At 52.9% G+C, this 12,544-nt stretch overlaps 1 protein-coding gene across 4 annotated transcripts in view; it reads right to left on the bottom strand.

Moving 5' to 3' along the window:
* CDYL (chromodomain Y like) overlaps window positions 1-12,544 on the bottom strand; it is a 153,058-nt gene that overhangs the window by 55,983 nt on the left and 84,531 nt on the right. The window lies entirely within an intron of this gene.

Raw genomic sequence — 12,544 nt, 5'->3', positions numbered from 1 at the left:
GGAGCCAAAGCCTTCACTGATTTAATTCTCGAAAACAAACCTTATGACTCCCTTTATTACCTCCAGATAATACAGCGGTTCACCCTCCCACAGGTGGCTCCCAACTGCACGTGCCCTGGATGAAGCACGTGCTGAGATTCTGTCCTCCTTGGTGACAAATCCTGTTTTTCAAAATCGGCGACCAGTTTAGGAGACAATCCAGCTCGTCTCAGGGGACGGGGGAGGCCAGCACCCACACTGGCATCAGATCCCAAGGACTAAGACCTGGGACCGACCCTGACACACGGGCAGGGAGCTGCCAGAGACCAATCAGGATGGTGCCGTCCAGCAGCAAGGATGCCTCAGTGGGCTTCACATTCCTCGTCTGGTCTTGGGGTTGCAGAGGACAGAGCCCACCACGCAGACTCAGGGTAGTCAACCTCCTAATCATGTGAGCCCAGAGTCAGCGAGACCGGGATGCACCAGCACTTCCACAACTGTCCTCACGGGGGCGCACTATCTGCTTGACCCCGTTTGGCTGCTGGAATTCAGGTGAGGCTGGCGGTGGGCTGGGCTGGGACAGTGGTAAAGCCTTAAAAGTGCAGCTGAGGACGGGGTGGGCCCTGACCTCCTGGTGCAGCGGACGACACAGGGACTGTGAGGTCTGCTGGGGACCCAACGTCTCGCTTCTCGTGTGTGGACTTTGTGATGGTGACCTCAGCACGGAGGCGGGAGAGCTGCGTTTCGCAGTGGCTGACGTGGCCCTAAGACATCTATCTCTTTTCTCCTGACGTAGGAAAGAACTGCCCTCCCCTGGCCCTTCTCGTGTCACCCACACGTAAAAATGAACTTGAACTGCAGACAGAAATGAGAGATGACTGTGACTGAGATAACTGGCCAGAAAGGGGGTTAAGGTATTTTGAGAACTTACTATGTCCCCATTAGAAAATATTTTTAAGCACAAACAATTCTTCACGAATGAAGCGGGAGACAGACGAGACGTTATCATAAAGAAACCTGATTATGACGCGCATCTTCCCAAAGGCGGGGGCTGGAGGCTGGGGGAGTTGTGCCCGGTGAACAGAGGAAGGGGTAGCAAAGCCCCTTGCCTCGAGGAGCACGTACACAGTTCAGAACACAACCTGGAACAAAAAGGTCTTTCCGACGTCTCGGCAGGTCCCGTTTATGGTTCTAGACTGGGAGGCAGTTACATTAGCTCCTTATCGCTAGGGGAGATGGGTATTTGCTATAGGAGGGGAACTGCTTTTTTTCTTTTTTCCTGCGGTACGCGGGCCTCTCACTGTTGCGGCCTCTCCCGTTGCAGAGCACAGGCTCCAGATGTGCAGGCCCAGCGGCCACGGCTCACGGGCCCAGCCGCTCCGCGGCATGTGGGATCCTCCCGGACCGGGGCACGAACCCGTGTCCCCTGCATCGGCAGGCGGACTCTCAACCACTGCACCACCAGGGAAGCCCGGTAACTGCTTTTTAAACAGAGACGGTTTATCTCATTAGGTGTCATCATTTCAGCAAGAGCAGGTCTGCACAAGGGTAAGTTTATTACCATCTCCTTATCGATAGCCTGGTTTACTGCTCTTGCCTTGAGGAACACCGCCTAGACCCCAGGGCTCAACTTTGAACACTGCGGCCTGGCGGTGGCCGTGCTCTGGCTCCATCTGTCCTGGACCAGGGACAGAGCTACTTTCTCTGTCAACCACCGCGCCATTCAACAGAGCCCCGTAGTCAGAAACGAGGGCTCTTTCACCAACAACTGTCCCTCCGGGCTACGCGCCCCTGGAAGTCAGGGGCTGTGTTTTATTGAGCTCTGAACTCCCAGCATCCAGCACGGAGCCTGCGCACAGGAGACGCTCGCCAAGCGTGTGATGAGGACGCACGGAGCTTCCAGGACCCCCCTGCCCCCCGCCCCCGTGTGGAGACAGCTGACCGTCAGCACGGAGCACCTTCAACCAGAAACCATGTCTGAAGCCTAGTGAGACGAACCCAGCACAGCCAGCTCCAGCTTCAGGGCCCACAGCAGCCACGGAGAGGGGGAGGGGCAGGCGAGCCAGGAGCCCCCGGAACCAGGCCCCGGGAGAAAGCACGCAGAAGCCTTCTTCTCCCCAGAGCACCCAGATGATGGCAAGCACTTTACAGCTAGAGGGAGTGCTCTGTCCTCACTGCGTTTGTTTGCTGAAGTTGAATGAATTCTTTAATTAGATTTTTGCCCAGACAAAACAATACTCTATTAATATTCAATAAAATGCTAGTAATGAGAAGCCATGTTAAGATGAACCAGGAAAGAAAATGCTTTTATCCACTCCACACATTCAGCTCCCACCATGAGGCCAGGCAGGTGGTAGAAAAAGTAGGACGGGAGTCTTGGTTCTTACTCCCCAGAAGTCCCCTGTCCACCGGGTACAGCTATGAAGAGGAGGGTGTCACCTCCATTTCAGGGGACCGGAGCTCGGCCTGCTACCTTGGCCCCTGAGTGTGCAGGCAGCAGGGAGTGCCCAGGCATCGGAACCCCAGGCGATGCTCCCAGCACAGCAGCTGCTCCGCGAGGGTCGCCTTGACGGCCCGGCACACCAAACATCCCTCTGCGAACAGGCGCCACGGCGAACAGCCCCGGGGACCGTGCCACTTAAGGGGGGCAGAAGAAGAGCACAGAGGCAACCGAAAAGAGAACGAGAGGTAAAAGGCGAACGGGGAACAGCAGCGCTCCAGAACAAGTATTTTAAAAACAAAGATGCAACAAGCGTTGGCAAGGACGTGGAGAAATGGAAACCCTCGTGCACTGCTGGTGGGATGTCAAATGCTGTGGTCCTCAAAAAATCAAAACCAGAATCACCACGTGATGCGGCAATCCCACCTCTGGGTATTTAGCCAAAAGAATTCAAAGCAGGATCTTGAAGACACGTCTGTACACCCATGTTCATCATAGCATCATTCACAACAGCCAAGAGGTGGAAGCACCCAAGCGTCCATCGACAGATGAATGAAGGAAAAAACACATACATACCATGGAATAGCACGCAGTCTTAAAAAGGAGGAAATTCTGACAGGCTATAACACGGATGAACCTTGAGGACATTACGCTCAGTGAAATAAGGCAGACGCAAAAGGACAAATGCTGTGCGACTGCACCGTATGAGGTCCCTAAAGCAGTCAGTATCATAGAAGCAGACAGTAGGATGGTGTTGCCACAGGCTGGGGGGAGGGGCATCAGTGTTTAGTGGGGACAGAGCGTCACTCTGTAAGAGGAAGAAGTTCTAGAGCTCCGCTGTGTGACAAGGTGAACGCACTTAACGTTTCTGAACTACACGCTTAACGATGTCTCAGATGGTAAACTTAGTGTTTGTTACCACAGCTGAAAATGAAAACAAAACTAAAAGACGTGATAAGCCGTACGAAACATGTCCTCCGCTCCACATAAAACATTAAAAGGCTGGAGCCCCGACTCCGTGGCTGGGGTGGCCAGAGGTCCGGGCGCCGAGAGCCAGACCGAGGGCAGAGGAGGAAAGGAGAGGACCAAGAATGTGGGCCAAGAGGGAAGCGAGGATCAGGGTGGCAACAAGACCGTTTTTAAGAGATCAAACCCCGAGGAAAAGGGGTTGTGAATCCTGACGTTCTCTATCAGTCCAACGCTGGGACAAGTGCCAGCCATTGCGTCGTGAGGCCCAGTGACGGGTGGATGGGATGAAGCGGGGGACTGGCCGCAGAACGCCGGGCCGGTGCTCTCCCGGGGTCAGAAGTGAGATGTCAGGCCGAGTCCTAGGGTGGGAATAAAGGCATCTGAGGGATGCTGGAGCAGCACCGGGAGGTCGGAGCATCAGTCAGTGACAGGGGAGAAGACACAGACCCGGAGGAAGCTGCCTGGCACCGCGGGCCCCAGAGCCTGGGGGTCAGCACCTCCACCCCAGAGCCGAGGGCAGGAGGCCCGGGGGCAGGAAGGCGGGCGGGACATCCCCTCCCAGGAGGTTGAGGACATCGGGGAATCTGACGAGGACACAGCAATGAACGCTGCTAAGCTGGGGGCAGATGAGAAGGGAGAAGCCAGCTCCACGGCGGAAACGCAGAGAACTGAACGCCGAGGTCATTTCCACCTCGAAAGGACCTGGGCCCGAGGCCCGGGACAGGCTCCACTGGTCTGAAGCTCATTCTGGCGACCCGGGGTTCTGGAAGTGGGTGCATCTCGGGAGAGGCCCGAGTCATTACCTATCAAGTTGCCTCCTGCACGCTGTCGTACAAAGTGAGATTATTCACTGGTGTTTTGAAAAAGATGTTCTACACCACATTAGCCTACAGATGTTTCCTTCCGTTTTTCCAGCTCGAAGAATCCCCTCTCACTCCATATTTGCACGCGGGCTCCAAACCTGCCCTGGCTCTTGCTTCCTCGACAATCTCTCCCATCTCCCCTGACAGATCTGCTGTTGCTTTTTCACCCACACTCTTTTTAGAAGACAAACACTAAGGGTGAAAGCAGAAGAGACAAAACTTCCTCCGGCAACTCGTCCACTCACATACAAATGTCCATCAAGCACCTGCTCTAAGTAAACAACCGACCGGACGACACAGAAGGTTCCAGAGGAGGCTGAAATGCTTTCACACCCCACCGTCTACAGTGTTATCGAATTTGTCCACCTGTTCTGGATCTTCCCCACCAGACTTTCCTCTCAGAGATTCCTCTAGGGAATCGGCTCTCCTCCACCCAGTCCAGGTTCCCGGGCCACTGCAGACCTCTCCGCCCACAGCGAGGGCATCCTGGGGAACTCGACTCCTAATAAGGGTCTTCCTTCAAGCGGTGCCTGATAAATTGACTTATGAAAATCACCTTTCCTCATGTGTAATTAAAAAATGTGACTGACTTTTAAAAGGTGACATCAAATTAGGAGGAGATAAACACAGCGGCAGCCCCCAAGACAGGACTGCGAGGGCCACAGCAGGCAGAAGGGCACCCAACTTACGCACAAAGCTAGGAAGTGAAAGGGCAGCTCGGGTCCACTTTCACGGCGAGCAGCTGTGGCGGCCGGCGGGGCGAGGAGGACCATGTCCGCGCGAGAGGGCCACCCAGAGGCCGGAACGGGACAGTCACTGGAGCTGTTATTATTCAATGATCAATATTTAACACACACGATTTTCTGTAACTGAGGAGAGCAGAGTTATATTTTAAATGTACTCAGTAACCTTAAATGTGTCGAGACTCTCGGGGGCTCAAGCCCAGCTCCCATTTCTACTGCTCGTCGGCTGGGGTGTTCCCTGGGGAGCCAGACTCTGGGTGAGCTGTTCTCACCCACTGGAACTTCTGGGAAGGAGGAGACTCTTCTCTGCCCGGTTTGCTGAGAGGGTCGGCACGCCAGCCCTCACCCTCTGAACGAAGCAGAGACAGGCTGTGGCGGGGAGACGGGGTTCTGGGGGTGGCTGGATCCTACTCTGACCCAATGGAGGCATTTTTGTTTGCTTGTTTAAACCGATTTGAGTCATTTCACTCACTGGAGACAGAAAAAATCTCGACTATTACAATACGGTCAGTATTGTGAACCATGCTTATAAAAAGTCCCTTGTCGCCCGTGTGACCCAGAAGAACCAAACAGGAGTCAGGAGCAGGTTCTATCATGGACCCTCCTGTCCCACCAACTCTACCAAATCACTTTCTCTTTCAGAACCAGCCTCGTCTGTAACACAAGATGCTCTGGAAGCAGCAGCAGCAGGTTGGAGAACTTACGACAGAACAAAGGCGACAGAAGGGCAGGCTCGGAGGTGAGGCTGGGTGGGTGTCCACACACAGCTGTGGACAGCTGTCTGTCAAGGATGTCACTGGCGGCATATCCCAGAAGCCCAGCCCCCCGCTGCAGGTGACAGCAATAAGAATACAGGATACAGAAGATGCGTGGGGTTTGGAACAGGTGTTCAGCCCCACTAGTCGGCAGCAACAAGAGCAAAGGTTAAAAAAAAAAAAGAATTTCACCTGAATATGTGGTTGTTCTTCTGCCCGTGTACCACTCAGTTACAAAGTTCAAAAGGAGCAGGAACTGTAGTCAGAAAGGTTCTTTCTTTGCATATGACGACCTAAGGAATCCAAATTCTTTTAAAATTATAAAACTCAACACACTTCGGCATATTCAAACCTGGGCAAGAACCATAAAATTAATGCAAATTAATTTGGGCTGTTCTCTTTAAACTGCTGTAAATATCCCTTAAGGCAGAGACCAGACAGGCCCGTTCACTCCACCCCCTGGCATGGGAGCCAGGAGGACGGGCACACACGGTGGCTCAGACACGAGACGAGTGTGGCCCCCGGGCAAGGGTGACATGCACATTCATGAAGTCGTCACACTTTGGAAGAGCTGAACCGCCCACCCCTCCCTCCACACACCGCCAACACCCCCCCTCCCCGCCCACTGCAAAATAGGCAAAGGCTATAGAAAGGGGACTAAGAAAAATAAATGCAAACCAGCAATTATAACCTGTAAAAACAGAGTTTTCATGTTTTAAAATTAAAACAATGATACCATTTTCTACCTTCTCGTTGGGCAGATTTTTTTTTTTTTTTTTTTTTGCGGTACGCGGGCCTCTCACTGTTGTGGCCTCTCCCGTTGTGGAACACAGGCTCCGGACGCGCAGGCTCAGTGGCCTTGGCTCGCGGGCCCAGCCGCTCCGCAGCATGTGGGATCTTCCCGGACCGGGGCACGAACCCGGTGGACTCTCAACCACTGCACCACCAGGGAAGCCCCTGGGCAGATACTTAAAGGTTGATTAAGAACAGATCGATGGGCACCCAGCCTCCAAGCTTGTTTAGAGAGCAATTTGCTAACATCTGAATCTTAGGTCAGTCGTAGCCCTTGCATTTACTCTTGTTCACAGCAGCAAGCGTGCCGCCTCAAATGATGCAGGATAACAGCAGTGTCTATGCACGCACGTACGTGCGGGTATAAATACACACAGGCACGGGGCGGAGGGGGAGAGAGCAAATGAGGCAAAACGCAGACCATCGGTGAACATGGATACAACGGTAGACGGGTTTTTCTTGTACTGTCCCCCAACTTCTCCGTAAGTTTGAAATAGTATCAAAAAAAAAAAAATCAAGTTTATGACTTCAAAAGAAGTGAGGTAGAGATGTGAGTCTTAAAATACAAAGTTCTCCAAGACAGGATGTCAAATGAAAAAGACAAATCCAAGAACACTTATGGAGTATGATTCCATATCGAAGAGTACAGACACCCAGAAAAACGTCTGAAATGACACACGTCAAACTATTAATGTTCCCTCTGGGGAAGGCAATGGTATTCTGAGGGGAGGTGGCGATGGTCAACTTTCCTGTTTCGCTCGATGTACCTGAAAATTACTTGTGTCAAAAATCACAGTATTTCTGGATGACTTGTGTTTAAGACAGGAGGTACGTTACCATTTCTGCTGCTGTAGCATCTATTAAATTTATTCATTTACGGGGGAAAAACTCACGATGCCTATTGTGGTTCTCACCTAAAGGATGAGGCCAGACACAGGCCCCTGCGGGAACACGACACACGATGCCTGAGGCCACTCTAGCGCCTTAAGGGCAGGACCAGGGACACTAAACCAGGGGAGCACCCAGGCCCAGGCGCCACAGTGCCCCCTGCTGAGAAGCACTGACATGAAGTCACTGAGGCCGTGCGATAAATAACCACGACATCTCTGAAAGAATGGAGGAGGGCTGTTCACGTGCATCTGAAAAGTACATCCAAGATGCATCATAAAAGTAAAAAAGAAACCTAGCTGGTAGAACCACACGACAAGTATGAGCCCACGGATGTACTGAAAAGATGTACATGTTTGTACAATTTCTGGAAGGAAAGAACTGTCAGCAGCAGTTCTCTCTGGGGCGGGCGAGCTTTTCCTTTTCCTTTTGTTCTTTTTCTTTTTTTTTGCGGTACGCGGGGCTCTCACTGCTGCGGCCTCTCCCGTTGCGGAGCACATGCTCCGGATGCGCAGGCCCAGCGGCCATGGCTCACGGGCCCAGCCGCCCCGCGGCATGTGGGATCTTCCCGGACCGGGGCACAAACCTGCGTCCCCTGCATCGGCAGGTGGACTCTCAACCACCGCGCCGCCAGGGAAGTCTTTCTGTTCTTTGAGATGTTTTAATTATTTTATGTTTTCCTGTCATTAAAAATGTTTAATTATTAAAGTATTTATTTAAAAATAATTTACAAATGCCTAAAGACAATTTCAAATCAAGATCTCAAGAGCGAACAGGAACTAAATCTGTCTAACTGTAAGAACGTAAAATACACTACAAACACAAGGATTTAGTAGCAGATAGTTCGTTCCCATCTTGCTCTACAAAACCACAAACTTACAAGGGAACACAGCACAGGATGGCCTGAGAACCACCTGGAGGGTGTGCTGAGAGAGAGTCCGGCTCAAGAGGCGGGATGGGGCCCAGGGGTGTGCGTTCCTAGCAGGTGCCCGGGTGCTGACGCTGCTCTGGGCACCGCACTCCGAGAACCACTGGAATAGGCAGAGACACCAAGAAAGTGGAAACGAAGAGAGAAAATCAAACAGTCACAAGGGCTCTGAAATGGGCTCACTGGGTCAAGGCTGCCCCGAGTCCCAAGCACTCCTGAGCGTCCCTAAAACCTCGCAGAGGAGCGAGGAGGCGAGTCTCCCTGAAGCAGAGGTCGGAGCTCGGCAGTCAGGTTGGGTTCCTCCTGCTGGGACTCGGGCTGGTCCAGAGCTGGCTGGGTGACTCCCTAAAACGTCTTAGGCCCGTTGAATGTGTCATGATCACACTTAGTTCATTTTACACAAGATGGGAGATATGATTACAAACGGTGAGCTGATGCTTCAAAGAGAACAGTGATGCTCTGCAAAGTATACACAGCGTCCGGGTGAAAGGAATGGTCACGTCAGGTGTCAGTGAGAAAGTGGGAAGAAAGAAAAATGCTAGGGCTGTGCACCCAGGCAGACTGCTAAGTACCTAAGATCGTGTCCACTTTAAGGAAATCCGAACTGGAAACAGGAGAAGAGGGTTTAAGGGTGTGCGCCACACAAAACCAGTGGGTCCACGTGTAAAGAAAGAGGCTCGCTCTTCAAACGAGTGGCAAGTGAAAGCCCCCCTGTAAAGGCCTGGGCTCCCCATCGGGGACTGGCAAAGAGCCGCCCATTTATACGTTTTCAAGTAAAATGATGACGGGTCTGTATGTTTTCAGAGACTCCTGGGGGTGACCGACTTCACCCCACAGGCTGCTGCCGCAGGGCAGAAGCCTCTTCTCCGTGGGGCCTTGTGCCTGAGACTCCACTGGAATCTGAAGCACATCCAGATTTGGGGGCCGCCGAGCTCAGCTCAGGAAGGAAACGGGGCGACTGCACCGGTCTGCGGGGCCATCTACCGTGTGCTCAGGGCGGGCAAAGCTGAGTGCCCGCGAGCCGCTGGCGGGTCATCTCCCCCCGGGAGACTACGACAAATGACAAACGCTTGTTGGTTTCAAATGGAACTCCTTCGTGGTGAGCCCTCGTACACACGTTTAACTGACGGTCTGCTACAGTGCGGCTTCAAACGTCCTCTTGTCCAGCGGACACTTCCTGCTGGGGCCCCGCTGACCGGCGACTGCCTCTGGGCACTGGTCTCCTGGCCTCCTAACCTCCCCTGGAGGTAAGTTCCGATGTCAGCGCCTACACAGCAAGGGGCCCCAGGGCTCCTCCTGCAGAGGAGCCCTGGACCGGGATCCCCGGCATCACCTGCTTCATATTCTTACTGGGAGGAACTTATGCTGCAGCTTCTCCAAAGCAGCAGCCAACTTTTCCTGAAAATTTCTCCCGGGAGCTTCCTCCAACTGAAATGCTCACGGGGTGGAAGACGTGTGGTGTGTTAAGGTATTTCCTCCATCATTTTCCTCCTAAATCTGTTAGCTTTGACTTAAAATCCAGCAGCCAACATGATAACACCGATAAGGTTTAGACCTCATTTCAAAAAAACAGTTTGCTACTAGTATTTTCTCAAATGTCATACTTGTGGAATGGTGATCAACTATATATTTGAATTCACGAAAGAACAAAGTAACAATGATACAGTTTTTAAAAGCAATTGCTGCTTTTGTAGGATTAGTTCATCAGGCAATTAAAAGAGCATGAAAACTAACTTATTAATAAAAAAGAGTGGAAACACAGCTGCAGTGCCTACATTTAAAATTTTTTCTATTTCTGAGTGAAGCAATATATCATCTTTTAAACCTCTGTTTCATACTTAAAACAGTCAAAAACCAAACACACATATGGTTAGTCTGTAAAAGTCACTGTGTGTGTGTGTTAAAATTCTCCAGAAACATTTACTCTTTTGGGTAACAGGCATTTAAGTATCTGCCGTGCTTGGTGGCAAAAATATACCCCCTACTCGATTAATGTTTTGAATAGGAGACGGTTCATTTCCCGATGACTCCGCAAGTATCTGCTGCAATTAGTTTTAGAAAAACAAATCAGGGTTCTGGTGCGGCTCTAAAATTACCGTGGAAGGTAGAAACAAACATCTGTGTTAAGAATGTACGAACGTGGACCAACCACCCAAGAGGGCCTCGGTCCTGCTCGTCAGGAAAGAGACACGCTGAAGGCGAGGATGTGGTTTTCCGGAAGGTTCCATGCTCTGGACCACAGACCTTGTCTTTTCAACAGCACCCCCTCTCGTTTAGTGTGACCCAGCGACAGGGCGAAAAGGATGTGTCACACAGCCTCTTCTCCAGCAAGCACTGTCCTACCCATATCACTCCCGCCACACGCAGGCCCTGCTCTGGCCGCGGGGAGGCTCAGCCCTGCAAGACAACATCCCTTCCGAAGCCCACAGTCCAGTGGCAGCAAGAACGAAAGCATCTTCCATGCAGGAGGGTGACAGGAAGCAAAGGCACCCAGTGACCCTGACAAGCGTCTGGGACACCACTGCAAGCCTGGTTCACCACGGCCTTAAAGACATTCCCGAGGGGCTGCCAGACTTGCCGCCATCTAAGTGGCGAGGAGATTCTCGACCTGTATGGGACCGGGGTGGGCAGAAGAGAAGGGCGGTCACAGGGGGCCTTGGAAACGTATGTTACTCTCACCCCAATCAACTACCTCCGCAGAACAAGATAAAATAATTTAAGATTTTACGCTTACACGCCCCCTGTGGTTTTAACCACAGACACCCTTATAGACACCGAAAAAATTCTGAAATGGCTACAAGTGATAAAAAAAAGGAAGTCACCCACTTTTTATTTGAATAGAAGCCACAACCCTCCTTATATACGAAATTGAGGGCTTCTGCTGCGGGCAGCCAACCCTGCAGGACTGTGCTGAGAGCAGAATGTGGGAACCTAAGAGTCAATAGTTTTGAAAATTATGGGTCCCCTCCGGCCAGAAAACGTACGTACACACAAGCTCTGTGGACAATCAAAGGGGAGCCCCAGGACCTGAGGCCCCTGTGCCCCACTCCCAGGACCAAGGCGTCCCAGAGCAGGTAAGCAAACTTCTTCTGTTAAAAGCCAAGCGGCCCACCTTCAGCCTGCAGGCTACAGTCTCGTCACACTGATTCAACTCTGTCCCTGCAGCTGGAAAGCAGCCAGACCGTAGGTGAACGAACGAACGTGCCTGGGTTCCGACAACCCTCTGTAGTATGGCAGCTCGGGCCCAGGCCTCATCTGCAGCACCAGAGCCCAGGCGGCACCTGGCCCGAGTGAGTGTGAAGCAGGAGACGTTTCTTTCCCTGGTGAAGGTGGCCGGCAGTGGCGAGGAGAACACAGGGTGGGAACTAAGAGACGTGCTGATTCCTGCCCGGCCCGAGCATCCAGCCTCTGCGGACCTGACCCCCGTCTGCAGAGTGGAGCCTCCTATCAGCGGGCTGTCGGGCCTCGTCTGCCTCCGAGCCTCTACGCTCCTTCCTCGCGCCGAGGGCAGAGGGCTGTGTCTGTGGGCAAGTCAGCCACACGAGAGGTCAGCTCTGCGGACATGCTCCAGGCGAAGGCCAAAGGCAGGGCAGAGCAGCGGCGTCGGGGCGAAGCGCGTGTCTGGGAAACGCTGGCGAGAGGCCCCTTTACTGTGCGAAGGGGACCCTGACTTCAGTCACATCCCCCCAAGCCTGCGGGACGCACCACAGCAAGACGGCAGAGCGGTGTCTCAGGGGAACATGTCTCTGGAGGAAAAGGGCGCCCCAGACAAACCAACAGCACTTCTCCTCGTTTCGTATTATTCTAAGCGTGGGCTGAGGGAGATGCTCACAGGTACAGAGTCCGTCCCACTCCTGCAACACGGAGGGCGAGGGGGCACGAGTGACAAAGGGACATGGGAGCGGGTGGCTCTTGGACCAGAGGAAGAGCAGTGTCCACGAGGTGGGGAAGGAGCAGGGCAGAGAAGAGCAGGCGCCCCGATGTGGAGAGAGAGCTGGACAGGCAGGGGAGGGCCGCAGAGAGACTGGGGGCTGCCTGCCCACTAGGTACAGCAGCTGGCGACCAGGGATCGCGCCCCCGTCCAAGAATCACAGCGAATGGACGGGAGCCGCCAAGAGGCGGTCGAGTAGGGGGGCCGGTAAGACAGCAGGCAGGTACCGTGAGGTGAGGCATATGTTAGAGAAGAT

Source organism: Stenella coeruleoalba (genome assembly GCF_951394435.1).
Source record: "Stenella coeruleoalba genome assembly, chromosome: 10".
Lineage (NCBI taxonomy): Eukaryota > Metazoa > Chordata > Mammalia > Artiodactyla > Delphinidae > Stenella > Stenella coeruleoalba.
This window is presented reverse-complemented; position numbering and strand designations above follow the sequence as displayed.